This window comes from Hyposmocoma kahamanoa, unplaced genomic scaffold (genome assembly GCF_003589595.1).
Source record: "Hyposmocoma kahamanoa isolate Upper Pololo Valley unplaced genomic scaffold, ASM358959v1 62, whole genome shotgun sequence".
NCBI lineage: Eukaryota > Metazoa > Arthropoda > Insecta > Lepidoptera > Cosmopterigidae > Hyposmocoma > Hyposmocoma kahamanoa.
Genome location: NW_020653850.1, coordinates 7805710 through 7819705, shown reverse-complemented (window position 1 = coordinate 7819705; position 13996 = coordinate 7805710). Strand labels below are relative to the sequence as shown.

General features: G+C 33.2%; 1 protein-coding gene across 2 annotated transcripts in view; it reads left to right on the top strand.

Annotated features, from left to right (window-relative positions):
- The first annotated feature begins 2032 nt into the window (after positions 1–2032).
- Positions 2033–13996, top strand: part of LOC113229546 (monocarboxylate transporter 14) — a 52297-nt gene continuing 40333 nt past the window's right edge. The window contains exon 1 of one of the 2 annotated variants that reach the window (XM_026463178.1): positions 2033–2150. The gene's annotated coding sequence lies outside the window, so the exon portion shown is untranslated. Of the gene's footprint in view, positions 2151–13854; positions 13935–13996 lie in introns of those variants that run through there. The other variant, XM_026463179.1, reaches the window with a different exon arrangement.

The window sequence follows — 13996 nt, the reverse complement described above, 5'->3', positions numbered from 1 at the left end:
GGTGTGGGACATAGTAAAAGGTGACGAAACATGGATTTATAGTTACGATCCCAAAACGAAGCAGCAATCGACCGTATCGGTCTTTCGAGATGAACCGTAACAACCAAAGTGGCGCGCGTGCAAAGTGCCTCTAAGGGGATGATTGCTTCTTTTTTAATAAAACTGGACACGTGGCTGCTGTTGCTTTGGAGAATCGTTGTACCGTGAATAGTGATTGGTACACGACAAAAATTAAGAACCAATGACGCGGTTAACTATTTTCATCACCTGAAGAGGCAGTCGAAGAGTACGAAAAATATTTTTCAGAGATTGTCACGGAAGAGTTGCGTAAATGTTTTGTTTTTGTATCAAAATTGGTTCATTCGTATGAAAAAGTGCATTAACGCTAACGGAGAATATTTTGTAAAACAATAAATTCATTTCTGACCATTTATGGCATTTTTTTCTTATTCATTCCGAAAACTTATAGTGCGCCTCACGTATAAACAGGGCAGATTAATTTATCATTATGATTAAAAATTTTCTTTCAATAAAATGACGTCGTAATTAGGATAGACATAATTGAAGAAGTATTATTTTTCGAGAGAGTAAATTTTAAATGGTGATGCAATTTCTAAATTGTCGTAGGTGTAACTATTAGTATTGGTATTTTTGCGACCAAAAACGATGCGTCAACATTATATACTTGAAATCGGTGAATCCAGAAAGAAACATTTATTTTGTGTTTTTGCTCAAGTTTTACTTATTATTTGATGAAAAGCACTCGTTTGTATGCAAATTGTTAATTTACCAAAACAATACAAAGACTTATTCTTAATCAATAGTTTCTATTTGTACGTTATGAGTAATGAATGGTTATACAGCAAAACTATACAAAGTTGCTATTCATCTGAAAAAGCATTTAGATAGTTGGTATGTTCGAATTTTATCTACTAATATTCCCATATATAGATCTTCACGCGAAACCTTTTTATAGGATTAGAAATAAGGTTAGGTTTTTTTTTTATTATGTCAAGTGACGGGATGAACATGTCGTGCGTCTGGTGGTAAGCGGCACGCCTGTCTGAAATAAGGCATAAGTTGTAAAGTCCCATTGGCCTACAATTCTACCAGCATCCCCACCCAATGGTTTTATTGCATGATTGATCGATCTTACAACATTTAATAATGAATTTTCGTAGTAAAATAATTAGACTATTTGAAAAAGACCCATAAATACAATTATCAAATACGAATATAAATCGACTCATTTACTTAAATACAAAGTATTTAAAACTGTTTTTGTTGGCAAGCGTTAAAAACTTACTTAAAAATTACAGTTCTGATAACGCTGTATCTTATTTCCTGTCGTATTTTATTTTCAATTTTAACTTGTTTAATCGACAACTTTATATAACTAATTTTGTATGCCACGTTGTTTTTTTTCATACTACATTCTTTTAATGTTTAGTCACAGATATACATATATTTTGTATACTTGTAAAAAATACTATTGTTAGCTTTTATCAGTTTCAAAATGGAATCAAGTAAATCATGAATAAAAAAACCGAATAAAACATGTTGTTTACGTAACTCATATCAACACGTGGTAGAGTAAAAAAACTATCAAGGAAACTAAGTTGTGAATAAGCGCAAGTTCAATTTGTGATAATTAATTTTTAATGGCTAATAAAGACAAAAAACCTTAATCGTTTTTTTAAGATAAATTGCTCGACGGGTCTTATTAATAAAAATAAATTTTATAAAACAATAAAACTGCTAATTTAAGCTCCGTTTTCGTATAAATACAAATAAAAATAAAAATAGGAGCGAATGTCGAGGTCTGGTGGCCATCACCAGCTTAAACATGACGGCGCCACATTGCCTAGACGGAGGCAGTTAACATCGAACGGTCGGAGAGATCACGCGTCCATATCGAATAAATATATTCCGATAACATATAAAAAACTTTAAGAAAAACTCAGTGCAAAAGTGTACTTTGTGATTGCAGCACAAAGTATTGAAAAGTGATAATAAAAATTAATTAAGTAATTAAAACGCGTGTTTGTTTTCGACACGCATAAATGTCATAAAGCCGGCACATTGGAAATTTGATTTCTCAAGACGTCTTACGAATTGGAGTCCAATTTGAAGTTTCATCCATTGCACAGGTGAGTGACATGTAGATAATGCCTAGGCATCGGCAACTAGCATCTAGATTCTAGTTGCAGAAGTTTATTTTTAAACTTTAAACGCACGGGATGCTCAGTCAGACGCACACTATTTTTGGCTCACGAATATCTCTCCTTCTAAACCTACATTCTCGTCTCGAGTTACAAAATAATTCATGTAGAGAAAATTGTGAAATGTTATTTTTCAAAATATCTACAGTTACACTATTACACACGCATAGAAAGAAGTTATTATTAAAAATAAACAAGTATCTTCAATGCTACTGATTAAAATGTATTTAAAATTGAACCGGCCGTGTCAGAGTTTCCTGTAGCGTAACGTTAACAGGACTTTTTGAATTTGATGTAAACATTTGCTTTAACAAAACGTAAATAAGTTGTGCGCAAACATCATTTCGATCACTTGAGTAAATATGTTTATTATTTAACGTATTTCAAGTGAAATAAAATTATGATACTTCGTGCATGAATTGTAATTCGAACTTTAAATCTATGGACAATTAAGTTGTTTGAAAATAAAGATTTTTATTTTTATTCATTTTTTTAGTTAGTCCAAAGAAATAATGTTTATAGGCGTAGCGATGTCTTTTTTTAACGTGGCCTAGTTCAAACCAATCTAACAGACTCACGAAAAACATTCTGGCTATTGTTCCACTTGAGCGCGAAAATGAATAATAATCTCTTATTACGATTTCCTTACTGACACAGATTTTCTTTGTAACTAACTAAACGATACATTTAATAATAAGTATTGGAATGGGGATATGCGTACAAAGGGGGAACCTACTTCTGGCACCCTGCCGTAGAGATCAAGTTTCATTCACCTAATAATCAATACACAATAATTTTATAGTTCTACATAATATCAAATAATAATCATCTAACCTAGCTGTAGCCCTGTATTCGAATTTTTAATTAAACGGCTAACCGTATACCTAGTTAGTACCGTACGTACGTTGTATACGAAAAATATAAGCTCGAAAACTATTATTGTATCATATTTATTTTTTATTTATTATATCAAGTGACGGGATGAATATATATATCTTCATCTGAAATCGTCAATTTTTAATCGTTGGTAGTTTAAGCCGTAAATTTCGTGTCTTAAACTTCAGATATTTACTTCTAAGAATAAAAAGAAAATAAAATATTCAATTCAATAAATACTGTGTGCCTCCGACGGGGGGCAAGAAAAGTCCACCCTCATCAATGCACGTGTGGTGATGTTGTTGACGAGTTTTGGCCTCCACCATGGCCTCTTGTATACTCGAAGTGCTGGCCATATCTCCCTGCGCTAAGACACCGGCAGCTCTGGAGCCCACTGGCATCTGTCGTAGTGATGGCAAGAGACCTGACATGACAGTCATACCGTCCCACACTAGCTGTCCATAGATCGACATCCTTGGAAGCTAGGGAGATAGCTAGTGTGGAATGCAACCTGTGTGGGCACTGTAGCACCCTCCCATGTCTTTGCAAGCGTGGGCGGCGCAGGCCCTGTTGCCAGAACAGTCGAGAACCGCAATAGGCTCAAATACGCCAACCCTGCTCAATGCTATAGCTTTGTAGTTTTCTGAGGTAGAAACCCTGGGCCCTTGAGGGCCACAAACGAAACTTCTAGGGCACGAGCTGTCGGATCGCCTCGTAGACGCCTTCGGTGACCACAAAGATGGCAATTATTTCCGCCAAAAAATAAGTTTAGCTATTAAAAAAGGAAATATTGCCAACCTTCTGGGCACGATGCCCCAGGGCACGGCCTTGCAGGAAATTTTCTATTTATAAACTTTCTTGCATTATATTTTAGTTATTAGTTTGTGTTCAATAAATACTTTATTACAAAGAAAAAAAGTAGTAAGTTGCAAATTATTTGGGCCTCAATGAAATACTGTATTTTTCATTCATTAGACTTCAGGGCCCTTATTGGGCCCTGAGTTTGTGTTTTTTGCTATAAATTACCATTTTATTTGCACCGTAATTACGCAATTGACAATAGACGTTATAAAATGTACAAAAATTTGTAATCGATATAAAATGCATAATTATTTTAATACTTTTAAATAGTCCATTGCTGCTCTACAAAGATTCATTGTTACTAATATGTTATCATATTGAATTAACATCAGATTTCATGTTAAAAAGATTGAAAGAATCAATAATGGCTTATGAATGGTCCGTATGACGGACCATTCATAGGCTGTTATAATAATTTAACGATTTACATAGAAAACATGAATGAACAGCCATTATTCTCCTTCTATATAGAAGCAAAAGCTAGTATATATATACTAGCCTTCTATAATTGTTACACAGGTCAAACGATTACAGATATTATTTTGCTGTCTAGACGCACGAGAAAAACCCTTCTTTAACATAGCTCCAGAAGGTACATTTGTTCCCACGTTTCATTTACTGAACCAAGAGCTCATTTAGTTTAAAGATAGTGAATTATCAGTTAAGAGTGCGTGAGTCATAAGTTATCAAGTACGCACAATATGACCTCATCTTAAAATCTCAACACAATTAAAATTGCAGATACATACATTCGTACAGGTCATAGTGTGAATGACCTTTTCAGAATTCTATACAAAATAACTTCATTGTTAATCGTTCTGACGCTTTGTTAAACTTTAACGACAGACCACAATTTAAAAAGACTGTTAGTGTTATTTTTCTATTTCTGAATCTGCCTATCGATTTTGCATTAAAAATATATTGTTGATTTCAAAATTATTACTTTTTATTGCATTGTTTATATTAAATATTGATAAAAATTTATATAAATTGTATATATTAAAAGCCAGTTAATCTTGTTATTACCTAATTTGCTTGCTCTCTTTTAATGTTATACATAGATAAAAGAAATTGCAATTTGTATCCATTCAGAATACAAGCTAAATTGCAGTCATCATTATTTTTCATTTAACAACAGTCAAATTAAAAATAGAAGACGTATGTACCGTACATGTGGGTACCAACATAAAAACGTGAGAAATAAAAATAAAGAGGTAAATTGTTAAGAGGCGGATAACTGGGGACCATCTGTTCAAGGCTTGAGACGAAAACTAGTTTCCAGTTACTCAAAGCAATACTTGTATTGAAAATGTGAATCATGTTGACAACAATAACAATAACTACGACACACGCAACAACATGTTGTTGAAAGTGAAAATTACTCACGAAGCCTGCAAAATAAACTTCAAATATTTCATTTAATCCACCTTTTCAAAAAAATGTCATAGAACCTGATTTCTAAATTGCAATAAATGTTTTCTATTCTATTCTAATTTTTATAAGCAAATTTTAGATCCGAAAAAGATTGTTTGAAAATATAGCTGGCTGGCGATAGTGCGTATAAGTGTTTCATGAGACGAAAAATACAGCATTTTATTGAGGCCCAAATAATTTCCAACTCATTATATTTACAATTGCATACCATAATCATACATCATCCACCCTTCATCTTTATTAGGTAATATTAATGACACTTTTAATCCCCTCGCTTTTCGATTGTAACAATTGAATTTTAAACTCATTTCCCTGTATCACTTCTCGAATGTTTTTGTCTGGCTGAGGAACCCAATACGAATTATGATACAAATTGGTCGTGATATAAATATCGACGATGAAATCTGAGGAGTCCTTCTATAATTTTTTTAAATTTTGCTTTTTATAAAAAGCCTCTAAAGTAAAGGCTTTTGAAATTCGAATTTCAAGAAAATATTTAACAAAGTTAAAGCTATAAAATGAGTTCTTTTTTTAAATGAGATTCACCAAACCTTCGTAGTCAGATAGAGACAAACCTCTATAATGAAAAAAATCGTAACGTAATATGTACAAATGTAATGTATGTCTTTAATAAATTATTACACTCGAATAATAATATAACATTTTCACCAACGCGAATATTTTGAAGTAGTCTTTCGTTATGTATGTTGCTAGTAAATCATTCGGTAGAACGAACGGCAACAAATAGCTGTTATTATTATTTAAAACGATACATGGGTGTGTTATCACGCGGACTGTATAGTCAACAGCACTAGTTTGCAACAATTGTAACCAAAACGACCAGAATGCGTTTAAGTTCATTAATACAGTTAAGTTGTGTTGCTGGCTGTATATAAATAAGTTTACAATGTTAAATTACATGGCCTCTAGTGACGTAAATGAGACAATACGATTTCGTTTCGTATGTGTGTTTTGTTTCAGTTTTAGTTCAAGTCCATGATAGTGAGCAATGTTGCATGAATTATTTTTTTTGTATAGAAGAAATTAATAAGTTTTTGTTCCTATAGATACTTACTTATTTTTTATACAACATTACGATTAATGCTTCAAAACAAAGTTCCTTTGCTCGTTTCTTTTACATAGCAAACACATAAATCTGCTTCCTTCACATTTTTTACATTTACCGAGAAATTGGGAATTTCAGTCAGATTTTCTGACGTATTGCCAATTAAGGCTGAAGTATTTTTAATTTATTAGTCTAAACTTAGGGTTTATAGTAACAAAATAAAGATGGACAAAAAAAATATAAAAAAGATATAACGAGTTCTTAGGTTTACGCGATTGTTACACATAGGAAATAAAACTATTTTTTCGGATCTAAATCGCTTATATATGTTTTTTCAAAGAAACCAACGTTTCGGACCCTTTATGCAATGAATATTACACCTGTAAAGAACCTGAATAGTTGGTTTGTTTGAAAAAATAAATTACGCAATTCAGATACGAAAAAATAGTTTCATCGCCTATAAAAAAGTATTTATAAGAATGGATTGATACATGATAAATATTGATAAAAACATCGACAAGTTACAGTTTAAAAAATTGTTACATTGCATGTTGAATTTTAATGATTGATATTTTTTCAAAATGTAGTTGCGATTTAACCACAACTTGACTTTTAAAAGTGCTCTGCTGTCGTTCAGTTAGTTGTATTTTTCCTACTTATAATTATAGTGTTCGTATAGTGGTATATCATCATCAGCTTACACGCATCCACTGCTGCACGTAAGATAAGCGTCCTCTTGAGCACGCTAACTCTCCCGGTCCTGTATCGCCCGCTAGCAGCCGCAGCCGACCTTTCTCAGGTCGTTCATCCAACATAATGGTATATGCCATTACTAATTATAAGTACGTAGAATGCTCGGTAATATACCGAAGAATGTATGCTAGTATTCCTCAGTTTTTTAACTTTCCCTAACATCGGCGTGACCCAAAAAGATAAACTCTTTGATCACGGTTAACTATTTCGGTACTTTTAGATAACCAATACTAATAACAATAATGTTAACGGTAATTTATGACGCATTTAGTTGGCTATTTTGATGTTAAAATTTTGTAATAAATGGAATAAAAATTCAACTAGAATACGTTTTTGTAAACTTTCATAAAATTACAATCTCACTTAATTCAAATATTTATTATTTTTTATTTATTTATTATTTGAAACTTTACATCTACCATTACAGTTATAACTAATGCGATAGTTATAACCAATACAAATAGATATGTAGATTCTTACATTAAATCCATGGCAAACAAACAAAGTAACTACTCGCTAAAATTATTACGAAGTACATAGCAAATAACGTATAGTGTTATCCTTGTGAATTCACACAGAGTACATGAAAATAAGTCCTTTCTGTCTGCAACATCATTTAGGATTTGCAAAGCTCGTGTGAGCGGGGCCTTCTGGCTCAGAGTAGACCTGCCGCGCGGCACCGCCAAGTCCTCATGTTCTTAATGTTGTTGAACTTCATCTTTTATTAGCTTCAAAATCAAACATGAAATTAAATTCGACTCATCCGAAGAACAGAGTGCAATGTGATTATACAACGACAAATACATAATCTCGTTATTCAAAATAAGGCCTAGCTATAGATGTTTTCATAATTTTATGTATTATTTCGTTTCGGAAATATAAAATTGATCAACTGTCGAGCTAATATCCACAGCTAAGAACAGTGAACAAAATGTACAATGTCCTGAGAATAAGCAGTCTTGCACATAGGTCTTTGTTCTACGGATGAGTTGATTAATCTTAGCAAGATTCGTGTTATTTAAGAATTCCGAAGTGGCACTAATGCAGCGCAAGCGACTCTAAACATTAACTACGTGTTAGGAGAGCACGCAATTAATGATACAGGGGAAATTTTAAACGGATAAGTGAGCTGCGAACAAAGGTAAAAGTAACTAAATAAATAAGTTTTGTAAGTAAATAGCGTCTTTTTTTCAAAACTACTTACTTACTTACGTACTTCCCTGGACGAACTCTTTGACAAGGAAAGAGCAGTACTTCTACTGCTACTAGTGAATGGCAAGGGTCCTGATGAAATTAGAGGCGCATGGGACTTGTCAACTTATATTTCAGGGTTATGGGCGCACTGGCTTGATTTTATAAAAGATTTTCTTAATAGAGGTTCAAGATGTTAAGTACACAAGTAAATTTACGTTGAGAAACTAGGTAAAATACCTTTTTTACGATACCAAGTGACGGGACGAACAAGTCGTGCGCCTGATGGTAAGCGACACGCTTGACCTTAACAGTTGAAGTGCTACTCAGAGTTTTAAATCGCAAAGATCTGAAGAGCACTGCGCCTGTCACCCTGAGACATAAGTTGACAAGTCCTGTGTGCCTGTAATTTCGCCAGCACTCTTACCCTTGAAAACCGGAACGCAGTTAATGCTCACATTACTGCTTGGCGGCAGAAATAGGTAAGGTGGCAGTACTTCCCTAGGTGAACTCTTTCACAAGAAGCTCTACTGCTGAAGTGTAATTGTAATTTGCTTGTAATTGTGCCATAGGTATGGCACAAACACTATTTGAATTTGAGTTAGTAAATGGTACCAAATACAGGTAGACATTCGTTAAGGAATAAAGGAGAGGAGATCTTGTGATCTGGTTATAGTCTTCTTTTAAGGATTTAACTACATAATAAGACTTGCTTTAGGTATATTTATGGTATCGTTGATTTTTGTGAAAATTCTGTTATACCAGTCAATACTGTTGAAAGATTTTCATTTACAATTAGTATTCTAAATATAATTTTTTTCAAATCTCAATTCTCTATTACCCAACCATTAAACTATTTTCGGAAATTCAATGCCTTCTAGAGAATTCTATCGCTGACTAAACATCTTTTGATCTTGCATTAACAATAATTCGTTTTCGGTCCCAAAAAAAGTAAGCGCCATTTCATTCATAACTATGAATTATGGCCCCAAAAACTTCCATACACAATTCAAAGGTTTCTGAGAAGCAGAGACCCATTGCATCCCATAGAAAAACCGTTTGCAGACGTGACCGACAAAAAATGGTTTCAACAAACTCTATATTGTACGTGATATTATCCTTTGGCGCCAATTTTATTGCTATGTTAATGGTTTTTTCCATAAGTTAATTGTTAATTTAAACATCCCGTTTTGCCAGCGAATATACAAAAAAGTCGTAAGTAAGTAAGTTTGTATAATGTTACGTGATTTGTGTTATTATTTTTTTAAATTAAATTTTTAAAATGAAAATTTGTCCCCATATTGCACAAAGGTTTCACATCGTTAGAACATTTATTTTTTAACTTTTTCTACTTCATTAATTATAATATAACCGCCAACACAGGTTACGAAAGGTGTTACAAAAAGTTCATATACAATCATTGTGATCCGCCTTGCAGCACACAAAGATTATTTTTTACACACATGCAATAATTTGTATTGCCGTCTAATATATGTAAAATAATCTCAGTCACAATACTAAAATAAACAAAGTGACATAGAATAAAAAGATTATAAATAATAGACAATACACAATGTCAATATTCATTGAAGTGTCTAATATTGTAGAATGTCATTTTATTGAGTTAATTAAATAACGTAGTCAAACTCTGTAGCACTGACGAACAAGTCGTGCACCTGGTGGTAAGCGAAAGTCCCATGTGCCTGTAATTTCACAATAGATAGAGTTCGTTTAAAGAAGTACTGCTACCTTACCTATTTCCGCCACCAAGCAGTAATGTGAGCATTACTTCGTTACAGTTTTGAAGGATAAGGATGCTGGTAAAATTACAGGCATATGAGAATATTGTCAACTTATGTTTCAGTGTGATGGGCGCAGCGGCAGTACTCCATAGATCTTTACGATTTAAAGCTCTGAGTAGCACTGCAACTGCTATGATCAGGCGTGTAGCGTACCATCAGCTTAAGTCACTTAACACCAGACGCTTGACTTGTTCGTCCCGCCACTTGGTATCATAAAAAATTCAAATTCCATTTATCATCCACATCTATAATTTGTGTTAATACCTATGGGTTCGTAATAGGATGTGTCTGCGACAAGCGACAATTAATGCATATTTAATTTTGTCTGTGAAATACTGGTTTCGGTTTGATTTTATAATTAGAATTGGTGGTACGATATTTGATTAAACAAGTTCAGGGTGTTTTATAGTTATACCTACAGTTATATAATTATTGCCAAGTTTTAAAAGAAAGTTGCATAAGTATCTTATTAAGACCGTCCATCAAGACGCTGTCTTAGATATTTTTTCAAAATATTTTCTAGAAGAAGATTAGTTAAAATTGTAAATAGAAAATTTTTTCTTTACAATTATATATTAAAATAATTATTACAGTTGGTTACTATCAGGAAATAAAATTTTGTGCTTAGATGTGGTTTTTAAACGTGTGTTCAAAATTTTCTCATAAAAAATAATTGTAATACGCTATCATGTAAATACACTTATTTTCGAAGGTACCTGAATAACTGTACACTTGTATAAATATAATGTGTTTTACTAACAATCGAATGGAAAATTTTCTACATTTCGAATTTTCCGAGTTGTATAATATGAATAATATGTATTGTATAGCATAAATACTTGTCATTTATATAATATGGCATGATGTGACGGGCTGGTGTACGCAACTCTACGTCCTGACGCCTATATTGCGTATAAACTAGAATGGACTATTTCAGTATGCTATTTTCGTATTATGCGTTGTATAGTATATTATATAGTACCAATATATACTTATTCTAATAATTCCTTCAATTAATTAAAATCTAACAGATTTGAGAGATTGACTCTGAAAGGAAGCTTGTGTTAAATAGTTATTTCAAGGAATATAAAGTCCACGTGAAGTTTACAAAACGTATTGATTAAAGAGTCATATGAAGTTTTCCCATCACAAAGAAGTTTATTTGGCTTCTTTTACGGCCTAAAATGTTTTTAAGGCAATAAAAAAATTTAGTTATTCTGCATGTAGAAATAATCAAACTGTTTACTCTGAAGCTACTTTAATTCTTCTAAGACTTATTAAACGAACGAACGCACGAAGATTTATTAAACGAACTTTCACTTTGACAAAACGAAGATGGCGAGTTAAGCAAGTTTTTCGTATTTACAAAACTTTGCCTAAGTTTAAGCAAGAAACTATATTAAACTTTAAGCTTACTTCGTAATTCCTTGTTTATGGCGATTCGCCAGAGGAGAAGCGGGTAAAACTGTTTCACTAATCTAAATAGTCGAGGTATTTACTAATAAATAACGGCCTTACAAAAAATATTCGGTACACTTAAAGATGTAATATATAATAAAGATACAATTAATTAAAGATATAATATATAATAATAATGTGCCAATTGGTTACACGATACGTACTTTACTCGATCATGTAAAATCCTGAAAATAGGCACAAAATATCTAACTTCGCATACAATTTTTAAATGGAGATATTTCTCTTTAAGTATACAGAGAACTTGCTAAATTTTGGTTTTCGACTGAACTCCTGTACTTAGTTATTAAATTCACATTTATCTCAAAATTTTAAAATTTTCCAGCGGTTTAACGACTCGTCACCGTCAGTCGCCATCGGGCGCTTGTCGACGTTGGATCCGTGACAAATTTTCTCCACCTTTTCTTATTTTATTCATATTCATTGTTAGCTCACGGGTTGCGGGACGCGAGGGCCCGTCCCCCGCACCTCGACTCCTAAAATATAGGCTCTAAATATCTCGCCTTAAATTTAAACACAGTTCGTTTTGTAAATACGAAATACTTACTTTGCTCAAAATGTTTGCTTAGTCGAAGTCAAAACTCATTTTATAAATCACAAGCTAAGACTTTTGCTAAACATAAACTACAATGTTTACAATCGCATTTACACTTTACGATATTCAGTGTGAACTCCACTTAACTGACGATCTATTGATTGATGGATTGATTAACATCGGTAGATCGGTCTTGTTATCACTTTGTGCCTTATCAGTTGCACTGCAAAGCTATTGGCAATGTTTCCCACACCACTTTACAAATAACATTTACATGTATTTCAAAACCAATTATGACTCTACTACTAAAGACAAAGCGTCAAGTAACACCGTGACCACTCGGTATCGCATAATGTAAATCGGGAAATGTATGGTGTGCGAATCATGCGCGTGCGTTGTGCGCATATAACCCATTACAAGGCGAGAGAAAAGTAGCTACGACCACATTCCTTGCTAAACCAATCGATTCATTTATAATTATACGCTCTAACACTAGTTCGCCTTCTCCTGAAGTGAAAGAAAGGAAAATAAAAACATTTTACGCATTTATGTGAAATTTAATAACAAATGTGAACAGACATAAACAGAGATTTATATAGATTTAGTAGCAGTAGAGCTTGTGAAAGAGTTTGTCGAGGAAAGTACTCCCACGTTACTTATTTAGTAATGTGAGCTTTACTGTGTCCCGGTTTTAAAGGGTTGGGGCCATTGACTTACAATTATATGGACGTCGGGTCCGCGCTAAAAAGTGTCCGAACTTATAGGGCGTTAAAATCGTACACAGAGCGTCATTCACGCTTTAGTCTTCGTTTGTTTCTTCTGACAGCGAAGCAAGCAAAATTAGACAGTACTGCGATGACATTACAGTTTAAATTGAACGTTTTAGCTTTTTCATATTCCTTTACATGTCACTACGTTTAAATAGGTTGACTTGGGACATTTTTTTCGTGGTTTTTGTATTAGACCCGTCGTCCATTTATTTGTAAGTCAATGGTTAGGGTGCATTTATTGGACACGAATTTCATCGCGCTCACGCCGCGCGGTGACCGCGTTGCCGCCGCCCCGCAGCCACCGCGTACATGTTACTGTCATGACAATGCATATTTTATTTATTTAGATTTTACATTATAATTTAAATGAACATCTTGTGGGCGAGGCTGACTTTGTCCTTAGTCTACGCGGCGACTGCGCGGTTGTATTATTCACATGAATTTAAATATTGTTGCCTAGTAAGTGAAATTCAGATTCGCCATTAATGTACGTGAAAACGTGGTAAATGGTAAGAATAAACGATGGTTTTTCTACAAAGGGACTGAGTAGCCTCCACTTAAACCATTAATATTTGATGATGTCATTGGTAGAAGTGAGATATTGATATAGGAATTTAATATTCATTTTGACATGTTCATGTCACGTCAGTTGATGGACAAACAAAAAATATTCAAACATCCTATTTAGAAGTTATTTAAAAGGAAACCTTGTAACAATAAGTTATAATATTTAAAGACAAATTACACAATACTTTGTAAACATTTTGTGTACTTGGTGAACTGGTCCTTCCAGTATTGACATAGAACTTGAAAATTAACATATGTTTATGCATACCTTATAAACATAAAGCAGTGCCATTCATTAGTCACACCGAGCTTATCCACCACATAATAGCTACGTTATTTTTCAAGAATTGTTCTTCGAAGACGCAGAACTTACAGTGAAAGGTAGGAAACTTTCGAATTATATTATATTATATTATATTATATTATATTATATTATATTATAT